Source organism: Aquila chrysaetos, chromosome 10 (genome assembly GCF_900496995.4).
Source record: "Aquila chrysaetos chrysaetos chromosome 10, bAquChr1.4, whole genome shotgun sequence".
In the NCBI taxonomy this organism is placed as follows: Eukaryota; Metazoa; Chordata; class Aves; order Accipitriformes; family Accipitridae; genus Aquila; species Aquila chrysaetos.
In genome coordinates, this window is record NC_044013.1 from 15,342,746 (window position 1) to 15,356,997 (window position 14,252).

The 14,252-nt window shown below is 54.4% G+C and overlaps 1 long non-coding RNA gene across 1 annotated transcript; it reads left to right on the top strand.

The window, feature by feature from the left end:
* The first annotated feature begins 7,161 nt into the window (after window positions 1-7,161).
* Window positions 7,162-10,520, top strand: LOC121233618. Its single transcript, XR_005933493.1, has 3 exons — window positions 7,162-8,119; window positions 8,473-8,584; window positions 9,270-10,520. It is a non-coding gene; the product is annotated as an uncharacterized LOC121233618 (long non-coding RNA).
* The last annotated feature ends 3,732 nt before the right edge of the window (window positions 10,521-14,252 follow it).

Here is a 14,252-nt window from a genome sequence, read left to right on the forward strand (position 1 = left end):
GGTGCCCACAGGGAGCCCTGAAGCCATGCCACCACTCTGGGGCTGGAGGAGATGTGACGGTAGCGGTGCCCTGCAGTGTGATTCACAGGGGACTGTGTGGCCACATACGATAGGAAGGTGATGGCTAGCGTGCTCCTGTGCATCACGGCTGTTCCTAGGTTTCTGTGCAAGTTTTCCTGATACTGCGAGAGTTTGGAAGCTGATACGGGGCCAGGAGGGCAGCAAGCTGGCTAGTTTTCCTGCTGGGATCTTGGCAATCCCACAATTTCAGGGTTTGCCCTGAGAAACACATTAAAAGCTAATCCCCTCTGGTTTTGTCTGACTGTCCTTGCGACTCAGTGCATTCTAGGTCCTGCCTTCATGGTGCCCCTGCGGCTTCTGGAATAGCTTCTGCCCACCAAGTTTATTTGCAAACTAAAAAGAACAAAAGCATAGTAAAGGAGGGCTTAGCTGGGCACCTGGTCCTCTGCACTCCCAAAGCTGCCTCAGTGGGAGCTTCTGCCCCCTCGGGAGCAGCTGGGGAGCCTGGAGGGGTCAGTCTGCAGAGGTGCCCACGCCTGGGTTCTCTAGTCTGATCCCAGCTGGCTGGAGGGAGAGCTCTCCCCACATTGCTTGCCAGGCAAAGACTCTTGGCGAGGACGCAACAGATCTCACCAAGCAGCATCCCTTGGGCAACCTGGAGTTAAAAATAACTTTCCCTTGTGTGGTGGGAGGCAGCAGAGATGATGGGGTAATTTTAACTACAGCTGTTACATCTTGTTCTGAGCCTTAATGAGGAAATCATGAAGTCCTACCCACTTCAGAACTTTTTGCTCCTAGTGATGAGGGTGATGAATGCTGCATTTGAGACCAGCATTTAGTGACCCCTTACTGCCACATTATCTGGATGAAGTGCAGGGACTTCCCAGTTAGACAGAAAATAATTTCACAGCCAGGAAGTCACACAGCTTTGGGAGAGCTGGTCCCAAGCCTGTGCCTCAGCTCCCACATCCTGGCAGAGGTCTGGCCGAGGCTCCCTCCCAGGCCTCAGCCCTGTGAGTCTGGCTGAGACTCATGGTCCTGGGCTGGCAGTTTGGAAACAGGACTGCTCTGGAAACAGAAAAGAGGAAAGGACCACTCCTGTTCAGGCAGTGTTAAATAGCTAAGCGCAGGGCACCTTCCCCGATTGAATTAAATATAACAACTAAGTAGATACTCTATTAAATATATGAGTGGCTCAGTTGCTGAGCTACAGAGTCAAATCCCTGTCTGTCCTGAGATTGGACTGAAGCCAAGGGGCCTTGCTGGAAAGCATATGTGCATCTGCTGGCACTTTGTGGACTATGGCTTTGAAAAGAAAGTATCTTCCCAGCAAACAAGAAGGGAGTCGTAAGTATAACTCACAGAAGATCTGATGACATCTCCCTGGGGAGATACCGCTCGGCAGCACAGCACCAGTTTCTCTTCCCTCTTTCCCAACAGCGATGTAAGGCTTGGCATGCAGCCTTGGGGTGCTGCAGACTTAAACTGGTGCTTCCCTCTGTGAGATGAAGTGCCAGCCTGGTACCACCAAAGCAATGAGCAGCGAGTTCTTCCTCGCCGTGCATGAGTACAAGCAGCGGGAGATGCCAGGGCCAGAGGCAGCCCGTACACCCGTCACATGGATGGCAGGTAGCGCTGGCAATGCCACCCCCTGCTCGACACCACCCGTCACCTGGGCGTCACAACCCTCGCAGGGTGGTGGGTGAAAGGGATGCTGTGAATGTGCCCTAATTTTGGCAGTCAGCTGGGGTAGCACACGCTCTGTCAGCTGGAAAGACTGAGTGCCTGGAACGGGCTCACCGTCACCCCCTGTCAGCAGAGCGGTGAGGGTGGCCATGGCAAACACGGGGGTCCCAGCTTGGCCTGTGTTACTGGGGACAACCATGCAGAGAGGGACATGCAGTGGCACAGATGCCATTCTGCAGCTCCCCTGCAACCGGTGAGGGACAGGCAGAGGTAGTGGTGTACCACCTTCTACCTTCTAAAAGGCCCCAGGACTTCAGGACTGCCTGGAAGACTGCAGATCAGGCTGCTCTGCTTCCATAGCCAGAAGGCAGCTCATGGCGGTCTGTGGGAAGTGTAGGGCCAAGGAGTCTGGCTAAGATGTAGGTTGCTATCTTAAAATAATTTTTGCTATCACAGTGTTTTGTTTGCTACTGAGTGTGGTTATTCAAAGATGCCTTTTTGTCAGCATCTGTCCCCAATCACAAATGAGTCTCTCTGTCTTTCTGGGGCTCTACCACCATAATGAACTGGAAGAGGAACTGGACCTGTCTGCAGGCTCCTTCAGTCATCCTCTCCCCTCCCTTCTCTAGCACAAGATTGTGTAATTATTTGTGTGATGTGGGACATCTTTAGCAGAAAAGCTTGGGAGACCTGTCCTCACCTCCCACATGAGTCCTGGGGAAACAGAGCTCTCCCAAAGTGGGGGTGCTCCAGTTTCACAGCCACGCAGCAAGCGGGTCATCCCACCTGCAAACCGGTTGGGATCTGACTATGGTGCTGAGGAGCTGTACCCTGGGAACCATGGCCTCACTGCAGCCACCCCAGACGCATGCAGCCCTCAGCAGGGACTTTGGCCCGTCCTCCCTTTGCATTTCTGACAAGCTTCAATGTGCTGGTCCCTGGGGCATTTGCTCCCCTCGCTGCTTACCTCTCCATCAGCATATGGGGCCGGGCACTGAGGAGCGGTCATGCCTTTCCCAAGGGAAAGAAGGACATAGAAGATTAAAATCCCCTTCCTGTGCTTGCACAGACATTCATCCTAGAGCACAACCTTACTTTATTTTCCAGCCAGACTCACAAGTTGGGAAATAACAGGAGCCTGCTCTCCCCCTCCCTGAATACCCACACACCAAACCCCCAGAAAGCTCCTTGCTGTAGCCAGGGGTGAAAGTGTAAATGTTCCCATCCTCATTTATCCCTCGGCTGTGAATGTCAGAGCACTAGCATAAAAAAATGCGGTAATATCCGGGGCTATCACTGCAATGGTATTTCTTACTTCACCTGGAGCAGGACGGACCATAAATCTTGTGAGATAACATGTTGCCACAGAGACTTCCAGCCAGTTTTTCAACCCTTAGGAGTCTGAATGCTGCCGGTGCACCTGAAGCAGCCCACCCAGGGCTAGGCATTGCTAGTGCAGAAAGCAGCAGGTTTCTGTTGTACCCATGAAGACAGGGTGAGTATTTGCTGCTTCCCCTACCGTGAGATCTTGGAGGTATTGTGGGAAACCTTACCAAGATCCAATCCACCACACGGTGAAATTAGGGTATTTGTTGTCATGAGACTGAAAGTATGGTCTGAAGGAGAGACCCAGAAAACTTACCAGTTGGTTCAACAGAAGCTTTGAGTTATTGTTGGTGTGTCACCTCTGGACCTGCAATGAGTTTAAAACCACTGAGAAGGATCTTACTCCCTGATGGATCATCAGGACTTGATCAGCCCCAGCTGCGATCCCCTGCCCCGCCCATGGCCCAGGATCCCATTTCAGCCCTGCCTGTGGCTGTTTGTCCCCACTGGGGTTGGGGTAGAGGATGCTGGTCTTCAGCCCCACTGGGCTGGATTGACCTCTACATTCCCCCCCACATATCCCTGTTTCCAGTGAGCAGAGCCTGTGATTCTGCTCAGGGCAGGAGCAGCGCTCAGGGGCAAGGGATGGATCTGCTCTGATAAGGGTGCTCCTGGCAGCCCTGACACTGCTCTTGTTCAACCTGCTGTGCTTGGGAATGGTCCCGGTGGTGCCAGGAGGTCACCCCCTCCCTCCTTATCCTGCCTCCGCTTCTTGACCCTGCTGCTGCTTCTCGCTGCTGAGAGGTCCCTGCTGTCCCCTGTAGCTGGCCGATGTGCCTCTGGCTGGGTGCTGGCATGCAGCAGAGGGTGCTGGATCAGCAAGAGCGGAGGGAGCTGCTTTCCTCCGGCTCATCAGTGCTTTCCCTGACGCCCCTCTGGATGCCACCCTGCTTCCTGCCTCTCCGAGCCTGCTCGGTGGGGATTAGCCATGCTTGGCAGGGACATTTGCAGATGAGGGAATTGCCCTCCACCTCACGGAGACAGGGATTTGCATTCCCTTTGCTGATGCTGTGGGCCAGCTCTGCCTCTCTGCGTTACTTTTGAGTTTTCTGTAGCACTGAATCCCTCAGCAAGGAGCAACGTGCTGTTCTTCCAGTTCACCTGCTGTGGAGCAGCACTTGTCACGAGCAACACCACTGGCACGCATGGAAAGCAGGGTTCTGCGCTGGAGAGAGGGGGCCAAACCCCCGGCGTGGCACAACCTAGCCCTGCTTGTACTGCTGCCGGCCAGGCAGCATCCCCCAGGGTGCAACACTTCCTCCTCTTCCTCCTCCTCCTCGTCCCTTGCTTCCTTCTGAACCCTTCCTTTGTTTCTCAGCTCCTGGGAGATCCCTCAGGTTAATTGCTTGGCCAGATAATTCACTTCCAGCTGTGCTCTGGCACTAATCAGTGAGGGGCTCGGAGGGGTGAATGTCCCAGGGGGACAGCAAGTGGCTCCTGGGCTTTTGTCACAGTACACGTGGTTTTGTGCTGTGCCAGGCTGACATCCGACTGCGTCAAGGGGCTCGCCAATGCGGGGGGTAACTGGTGTGTGGGAAGCCCTGGCGGGCACAGGGGAGAGGCCAGCTCCTCTGTGCGGGGTGACGTGTTCAGGACTGGGGATTTGGGGGGCCGGGGGGTGACTGCACTTGCAGGGATGCCCCTGTGTGTTGCAGCACCCCATGGCTCTGGGAGTGCCCAGTCTGCATTTCGTTGCTGAAGAGAAGACAGAAAAGCACAGGCAGGTGCCCAGGGTCTTTTAAATATTTTGCTCAGCTGTAGTTTGCCATCCAGAATTGTTTCTGTGCCTGGGGGACAGTGACCATCCCTGGCTGAGCTCTCTGAGCGCTCTGCACAAAAACCCAGGGATGCACCCACAGACGGAGCTGGTGGCCCCTGCACCGGGGAAGGTGAGCCGCCGGCAAGGACGTCAAGAGCACCTCAAGGGGTTGGCAGACTTTTTTTCCCATGTTGTTCTTTAAAGCAGGTTTCCCTCGCAGACTCGGCTGGCCTGGGACCACGGTGCTGGTGGGAGGTGCGGGTGCCATGGGGACAGCACGGTACAGGGATGCTGCGGGGTGAGACAGGCACACAGGGACGTGGCAGGAGTGCCACGAGAGACAGTGTGGCATCTTGGGGAGGCTACAGGGGCACGGCGCAGCCTGCCGCAGGATGGGTGTGGGTGTGCGTGGCTGAACAGTGAGTCGCTGTGTGCTCCCAAGGCGTTTGGAAATCTGAAGCAGCCCTGCCAGCGGTGGCAGGGAGCAGGCTCACCCTGAGAACAGCTTTCCCATGTGCAGTGTTTCCCCCTGGCCGGAGCAGCCCTGAAAAGCTCTGGGCCCATGCCCTGCTGACACCAGAGCCTCCCACCCCAGCACTGCCAGAAGTCACTTGGCTCTAACCCGCTGCTGAAAACAACACAGCACTGCGACCTGAGCAGATTTGCCGCACCGCCTCCAGCCGGCTCCCACCCTGGCTGCCACGGGAGGGCTGTGGGGTGGTGGGTGGGAGGACGGGCTGTCCCCAGGGTGCTGGCGTGGATTGAAACCCCCGGGGCCCTTCCAGCCACCTGCTGCCTGCGCGCAGAGGGGAGCTGGCAGGGCATCCCTGGCTCCAGGGATGAGCGTGCAGCAAAGGCCCTCTTGTGCATCAGCTCAGCTCTCCTGTGTGGAGGAGGTTGTGGGAATGCGGTAGGCAGATAACCGGGCTCCTTGGCTCTAAGTGTTAAGCCATTGCTTATCCCTCCCCCCGTGCAGCCCAAGGGGGTTTTTAGCTTGTCTGCGAGCCCAGGCACACGGTGGAGCCCCAGTACGTGGTGCTTTACGGTTGTGCTGCTCCCTGCAGTCCCCCCCCAGATGCAATGGGTGTTGGTGCTGTGGCCCAGCCGGGTGCCACAAGCACTGTGTGTCCTGAACACTGGGCAGAGGTGAGCAACTGTCCCCAGGTCCTGAAAAGGTCCCTTTCAGCCCTGGGAGATGAGAACAAGGGGCGACGCCTCCGCCAGAGACGATTCAGCAGCCAGCACAAAGCGCAGACAGAGCCGAGCAGCGCGCCGGTGCTGCTGCCCATGCGCAGGCTGGTACCGCAGCACCGGGCTGAGCCCCAGCCACCGCCTGCCGCCCTGAAAGGCTCTTTGTGGCCCTGCGGCTGGACCCTGCACCGCTCGTCTCCACTCCCGGTCCCCCACTCGTGGCAGGATCCTGCACAGGGATGCTTCTGTGACTTTCTGACCCGCTGCAGTCATGCCCTGGTTTGCACCGTAACTGAAACCCATGCCAAAATCCTCCAGAAATCCCTCAGAGTGAAGAGAAGAGCACCAGCAACGTGTGGTTTTTGGGGTTTGCTCTAGATGTGGCCACTCTCAAGCTGTGCTGGGCAGAAGGCCTCATGTGCCGGTGTCTGGGGTGTGATGCTCTCCCAGGACACGCATCCCATCCGAACATCAAGTGTCCCACGTGGCGCTGAGGGTCACCAGCTCTGTTCCCTAACAAAGACCTATGCCAGAACTGCTCATATTGCCCTGAGGTCTGTGTCCAGGAGCTAACCTGACCCTGGGTGCATGCTTGTACACAGCTCTGCCCAGCAGCATTGGGGGTTTTCTTTGCTGCTCTGTTTGGCCTTCCATGGGATGGAGGATTTGCTACTCATGCTGTTACCTGTGAGTAAACAGGGCTTAGGTGGTCTTAGGCTGGGCTCAGTGGTGGTTTGTGCCTGGCATGTGCAGGGGATCACACCAGGGAAGCAGAAGTGGGACAGATGTCCTGGTATCTGAGAATAACACTGGGCATTTTTCTTTCCCATTCCAGAGAAATGTTGGTACCCTGAAGGACTGCATCTTCTGACTGCTGTTTCCCCTCTTCTGTAATTCTTTAGAAAAAAACCAAGCATGCTAACTCCATCCCAGAGATGGAAACAATATACCTGAATTCCCAGCCCAGCTGATAGCCAGGTCTCCGAGGTGGCAGGACACACGATACAGCCCTTGTGCTTGGCATCTCCAGGGCATGCCTGCCAGGCTGAGCTCCTGCTCCTGGAGAACACTGCTCCAGCGCTGCCTCCCTCCCAGCCACCCAGCTCCCAGCCAGTGGAGACGAGACTGCCGAGATCACCAAGATCTTTGAAATGTGCTTTTTAACAGGATTCATTCCGGTTTGATACAGCAGAGAGAAAGGGAATCTGCAAGGAATTACCCGGGGGCCTGTAGATGTCGGCTAGACCACAGTGAGGATGAAAGCAGATGAGCTTTTTTTAGGACTCGGCTGAAACACTCTTTAAGATCTACTCTCAGCAGTGCTTTGAGCTGAGCTGGTGGCTTTGATCCCGAGTGGAGTGCGGTGGGAGAGCTCGCAGGAGCTCCTGTAGCGCTGCAGCGGCGAGCAGTGGGCAGACAGGAGATTCTGAGCTAGTAACAGCGTTCCCAAAGCAATCGCAACTGTTTTGGAGGACTTCTGTAAGCAAAGGCAGCAAAGGAGCAGGGCTGGATTTTTAGCCAGCTGGTAACCACGCGGTGGATGTGTCTTAAGCTGTAACCACACCAGCGCGCATCGCACCCCCATAGCAGAATTTTTAAAACATCACATTCCTTAAAAGACCTAATTTTGAAGGTGGTAGGAGTGTTGTCAGCGGCAAAACCTACTGAAGCTTCTGCAGCAGCAGCAGCCCCTGAGCAGCCAGGGGGAAATGCAGGCATGGCTGCTTGGAGATGCTCCCCCCAGCCTGGGGGTCTGCACCCTTGGGGACGGACTGTGGGTCACCTAGCTCGGGCTGTCACCCCCCTGACAGCCGGGTCCTTGGCACCCTCCCACCCTTTCAGGATCAGCCCTTTTCCAGCCTGATTACAGGCCTGGCTGGAAATGCAGACAACTCAATGGTTTCGGTGTGAGTCACAGAAGATTTGGTGGCTTTTCTCTCCTTGCAACTCCAGGCTCCCCGGGCTGAAGCGGTTAGCTGGCAGCATCAGGCTCCTCGCCCGGAGGAAGCAGATCTGCAGCCCTTGGACGCGTGGAGAGAAGTTGGGATGTGTCCTGAGCAGGCTCAGGAGGAGCAAGTAAGAGTCTCAAGTGTTATTTTTGAAGACCTTTCCTCTTTTTTGTGGAAAGAGACCCCTGAGGTGGCGGGTGGGGAGGCTGGGCTTCCCAGGGACCCCCGGTACGGGGGCATCTGCTCCCGGGGGCCCGCGCCTGGCGCCTGCTGTGCTCCCTCTCCCGGCCCCAAGGTGGGCAGAGCCGCTTGCCTCTCCCGGGGAGCGCAGAGACCTGCCAAACTCGCTCCCCTCCACCAGCAGGAGTTCCTGCCATGCCGGGATTGCAGGGAGAGGCGGGTTTTTAATTAAGCAGACTGTTACCGCTGGGGGACACAGACAAGCGCTCGGGTAGGCAAACCCTTCCTTTTGTCTGTCAGGCCGGCGCAGGACCTCAGGTCTCCCGGCAAGCGTTGTCTCACGCCATTGGGGAGAGAAGCAGCAGTTCTGGTATGCAGAGTGTTGCCCCAGAGGTCACGTAACATCTGGGAGGTGAGAGGAAGCCTGACCGGGCTACAGTCATAAAGCGCTTCAGAAAGGAAATGTCTTATCTGTGCGATACGTGCCGCTGCCTTTTATGCGGTGTGCGGTGTTTGGGGAGAGCGCGGTGCTGTGCCAAGGCGGGGACCTGCAGCTCGGTCCCCCGGCACAAAGGCACTGCTGCCAGATGTGTCCTCCGCTCCCCGGCCTCCTAAGCCCCGTGCCCAGCCAGCCACACAGCCTGAGCACCGAGCGCCCGCAGGGCTGGCCCGGCTCCTGGTGCTCCTGCAGACCAGCTGCACTGGATGCGCTCTCCCACGCGGTTTGCTCGGGTACCGCTCTGTCTGGGCCCCGCAGTGTTTGCAGCATCTTCCAGCTCTGCAGCGGCCAGTGACCATGCAGGAGTTCAGATGTCCCCCCATCCTCTGCTTTGTAACCCTCCCTGCCTTTCCTCTGCCCATCACCCTGTCGTGAGCCTCCTTCCTGGGACGGGCGCCTCGGGCTCAGCTGGCTCTCCCAAGCTCCCTGCTCCAACTCCTGCCACTGTCACCAAGGCCTCCGCATCCTCCAAGACTGTTCCCAGCTTTCAAAAATGCTTAGTACTCAAAGGCTTAAAGAGGCTTGCAGCAGTTGTAAACAGTGGGAACTGTCTTTTATGTAAAACGTTATTATTTTATTTTGTTTGTACTAAAAATAGCTTGGAAACTGCTGTCAGTGAATAGCTATGGAAACACATCCTGAAGCAAGGTGAAATATCTCAAGGTGAACCTCTGCAACGGGCATCACCGACATCCTGCCAGGGAGCCCAGTGACCCCAACATCACTTCTCCAGCTTCAGCATCGGTTTGTAATGTCAACATAACCCTCTGTTATAATAGCAGCCCTGTCATTTATGCTTACTTATCAGTCTATTTATAATACCTCTAAGCAAGCCCGTTATTTATTGGGATAAAGTTGGCTATCCAGAGAGGCTGAAGTCTGCACAGGGTCAGGAGGAACACGAATACCCTTTTTCTAATTCTGACACTATAAGCCTCCCAAAGGTGAAGGCTGTCAGTACTATTAGCAGATATTACTGCGCAACAGGAAGACAATTACTGCGGGAGAACTGTTTCTCCTGAGCTTAATGATTCACTAGCACGTGTGAGTGCCATTAATCCCCAAGGGAGCGGAGGCAGCTGGCCTCGTGAACACACTACTCCCCGCTCAAGCCTTGCAGCGATGCTGGTGATGCTGTGGAGAGGTTCTCTCCTGCTCTGGGTGTCTCAGAAAATACTCTGAGAGGGCGCAGGGCTGCTCTGCAGCTCACAGGGGGCTGGCACTCGAGCTGGACCATGCTTTGGGCTTTTTCAGCAATACCTGCTACCCTGCGATGGGAATCCTTACTTGCCTGGCAGGGTCTTTGCCATTGAGCTTTTCCCTGCAGCAACAGCTGTGCCATGCAGAGTCAGGTGAGAAGCTCAGCACATTCACTCGCCTTTTAGGTGTTCAGGAAGCTCCTAGACCCTCTGTGGTCACCACAGGAGGGATCACAGCTAGCCTTCATGGACAAAGCATCTCAAGTCCTTCCCCAACAGCAGCACTGGCCGCGTCACAGCCCCTATGCTGGCTGCTGGGCTTTGCTGGGGGCAATGGCTGGCCGGTTGGGGATGCTTGCTCTCTGCCCGTGCGGCCATGGGGCATCCCGGCTACGGCAGCTGGGTCCTGCACCAGGCCGCTCTGCTCCGGCTGGTCCAACATGCACAACACAAGCTGGCACGGGCCGTGGAGTAGTCGGCTTGTAATGGAAATGCTGCCTGCAGAGCTCCCTCTGCTCCTCAGCAACACTCTGACACTTCTGTGCCTTATATTACATGGTTTGTATGAAATCATAGCTGATTTCTGAGCATAATAGGCACAAGTAAAGGTACGATGATACACAGATGAGCTTACACCGGGGCTGCAAATTGAAGAGATTCTCCTTCCCAGCAAAGGCTTGTACATTAGATTTACTGACTGTCTTTGTGGAGGGGAGGTTGGTAAGAAAAAAATAAATAAAAGACCTTCTTTTCTCCAAAGCTTAAAAAGCCTGGTAAAAATCTGTGTTCATTTGTTATTTATTGCCACAAAATATTTGTCTGACAGTTGTAATCGCTGCTAGTACCTCCAATGTGTCTTAAAGCTTAATTGCCTGAACTTTTCTGTTAGCAATGAGATAACGCAATGACCTTCTTCTTGCCTCAACAATTAATTTATCCCATAGCAGCTTGTGACGCCTGCTGCTTCCTCCTTCAGCACCGTGCGCTCAGGAAAGGCCATTTGCCGGCTGTGCCGCACTCCTGCGAGCCTCCACGAGGCACGGCACGTACAGCAGAGCTGCGGCGTGGGTGGTGATGGAGGTGAGGAAACCCGGGGGAGGAGTGGCTGTGGGGACCAGGAAGGCGAGCGGCGACACGGGAGAGACATAAATAGGAAGACTTTAGCCAGTACAAATCCTTCTGCCAGAGCGATCTACCCAGCGAGCGGAAAAGTGCCCATGGGCTGGTTTTTAGGGTTCCCCTGGCAGAGTGCCATCGGGGCGGGTAGGGAGCGGAGGTGCTGCTGCCCCTCAGCACGGGTCAGCTGAGGGCTCTGCCTGCGCCCTCCTCGCCCTGTTGCAAGAGATGCTCTTGCTCACCTGAACCCCCGGGGTGACCGGGTGCTCACAGGGCCCCTGCAGCAACTCGATCTTGGAGTTCCCTTGGTAACAGCAAAGCCACAGGAAGAAGGAATTGCCCTCTGGCATGCTCCAAAAGGCAGCGTGCTGTAAAATTCATTACCCTCAGACTAGTTTCAGCCCTCCTGTAAAATACATTTTGTGTCTAATCTCGGTAATGCAATGTCTCTTCGCCACCAGCCTGGCAGTGCGTTTCACTGCCGATGAGTAACGAGAAGCCTCGCTGCGGCGGCGAGAGCAGCTCTGCTTGGCAGGCACATATGGTACCCTTTTTCTGGAGACATATTTTCCCCCGTCAGGCTGTTTTGAGCTTCCTTAACATGAAATCACCAGTGCTTGTTTTACGACGCATCATGTGCCAGGTGAGATGCCGCCTCTCTGGCTCTGTAGCTGGGTGGATGTGCCCTGGGGATGAAGTGTGAGGCAGAGCTCGGGGTCCAGCCCGGCTGCCCACAGCCTGGGGGTACGCATGGGGCTTGCATCCCTTCAGGAAAGCCTTCAGCCTGTGGTCAGATATTCACTGGTATGTCTGCCCTCCAGAATGAGCTACGAGAGCTTTGTTAGACCAGGAGAGGGTTCATTTCTCCTGGTGGGCACTTACAGCCCATTTAAATCTATTTAAAACAGTCTGTAGAGAGGAGCAGCTCTCCATGCTACCTGCAAAGCAGCTGGTGCTCTGCTGGCCCCATGTACAGAAAACCAAACAGTCTTCATTGCTTCCCCAAAGGAAGCCAGAAGAAATACTATTGCTTGTGGGGAACCTCTGCTGAGCAAGGGAAGACAAGCTTTTATGGATTGTATATGGCTGGTGGAGTTAGCTAATGAGAAAGCCAACCCCTGAGAGAGGCCGCAGAACCAGCAAAACTGCTGCTTCCCGTGCCCTGCGCCAGCTCTGCCTCCGGCCGTGCAGCATCCCCAGCCTCTGAGCCCTGCCGCTGCCTCCCAGGCTCTCCTTGCCAGCTCTGCTCACTGTCCCCTGCCCTGAGATGATCCCAACCACAGATTACTATTTGGTTCACATTTGGTATAGGGGGAGGAGGTTGTAGCATCCGCCTTTCACTCCCGTCCTTGTTCCAGGATGAGTCACAGGGATGAAGGAGCTGAGCAACAGGCAAGAGGATAATTCGCCTTGTGATGGTGATTCAGCCTCTGCGGGGTGGTGACAGAGTGAGCAGAGCTATTGTTTCTCCCCATCAGCTGATGACAAAAGCGTTCTTGCCCCTCTTATGACATTTCATTGTAGAAGAAGAAACACGAACAAAAAGTGATGTGTAAAATGGTGATGAGTGAAGTCCCTGCTTCACGGAACACCCTTTGGCTCTCCCGGTCTACCCTGAATGCCAGGGCAGCTTGCTGTGCAAACAGCCAGCCCCTCTCTCGCCCAGGGATGCTGCTGCTGCACGGCCAGTCCCAGGAGCAGCTCAGTGCCCATGAGGGACGGGAGGTAGCTCAGTGCTCAAGGGACGGAGCTAGCTCAGCACACAGAAGGGATGGGAGCTAGCTCAGCGCACGCAGACAGAGGAGCGCTCTGCTGTGGCAGCCTAGGAGTGCCACACCAGCTGCTCGTGCAGACTGCAGCAGCAAATGTCATCCAGCATCACCTCAACAAAGTGGCTTATTAGGGACGTGGCACAGTCATGCGCTGCGAAGGTGATCTGGGGTTTGAACGGCTTCCCTGCAAGGAATGGTTCATTAGGTTAGGACAGTTCTACAGACCACAAAAATAAATGACCCAGGGAGAATATTCTAGAAGTCTACTAAATACTGAGTGCTGTGACAAATAAGGAATGGTTATCCTCTCCCTCTTCTCATACAAGGTTTGGAGGCATCAGGTGAAACTAGCAGAAGCCTGTTCACAACAACAAATGAGGTGATACTCGTTTACAAAATCTGTAGCTAAGCTGTGAAACTCTTTGCTCTGGGGCATAGAGGCTACTAAAATTTTACAAGGATTCAAAAAATGATTCATAGGATTCATGGAAGAAAATACCTGGTGGTCACTGATTCAAATAGAATCCCACTATGAAGTGCCTGAATCAAGTGCCAGCAGACATGGGGAGGACATTCAGGAGTCATTTTTGCAAGCTCCCCTGGACGCTTACTCTTCCCTTGGCACACACTGGGGCAATGCAGCACTGGTCCCACTCACTGTGACTGTTTCCACATTCCTTTGCTCAACATACCTGTGAAGTTTATAGATTTCTGCATATATAATATGTGGACTTTCAACAAATGCTGCCTGATCAGTTACTACTCCAAAATCCAGAATGGCAAAATGAACATGAAGCTGAACGGGGAAAGCTTAAATCAGCATTTACTGACTTCAGTGTTTTCTTCTGGTTCTTTACATTTTACATATTTTGCATTTTAGATGAAGTCCTAGGAGCTGCGTGTAAGATTAATGCATGACTGATAGCAGCTTCAGGATATTCAGGCAGCAGTAGTAAGTGTATTATTGACGGTGAATATTCATAGGGATAGATCAGCTTGGAGGATTAAAAGGCACATCCTAGAGTGGTGGATATAATGAAAATGGGGGCAATCAAGTAAATGAAGCAGAAAAGGTGTAGCTTTATTGGCCCTTTACAGTCGCTGTCTCCGAGTCTCCTTCAGTTCATAATTACTGTTGCCGGAAGATAACAGCTATTAGCAGTGGCTACAGATCCCTGGGCTCTTTGAAGTCCTGAACAATAGACCACAGGAGGTGCTACGGGAACTTCTTCATCTTCTCCCTAGTCTACACCATCCCTGGGTCATGCAAACCGTTGACGGCTGTTTCCACCAGCAGCTTTCCCAGTCGCCTTTGATCACAGCCACCCTTGTAATAACTTTGAGAAAGAGGTTTCATTTTGGTAGCATAAAAATCATTTGTTGCCTGATTGTGTCAAAACAACCGTGAGGAAGGCAGTCCCTGTATCTGCCTGGGCAGAGAGGGGAGGTGAGCTCGTTTGGGCAGTGCCAAGATCCCACAAGGGAAATTTCTCC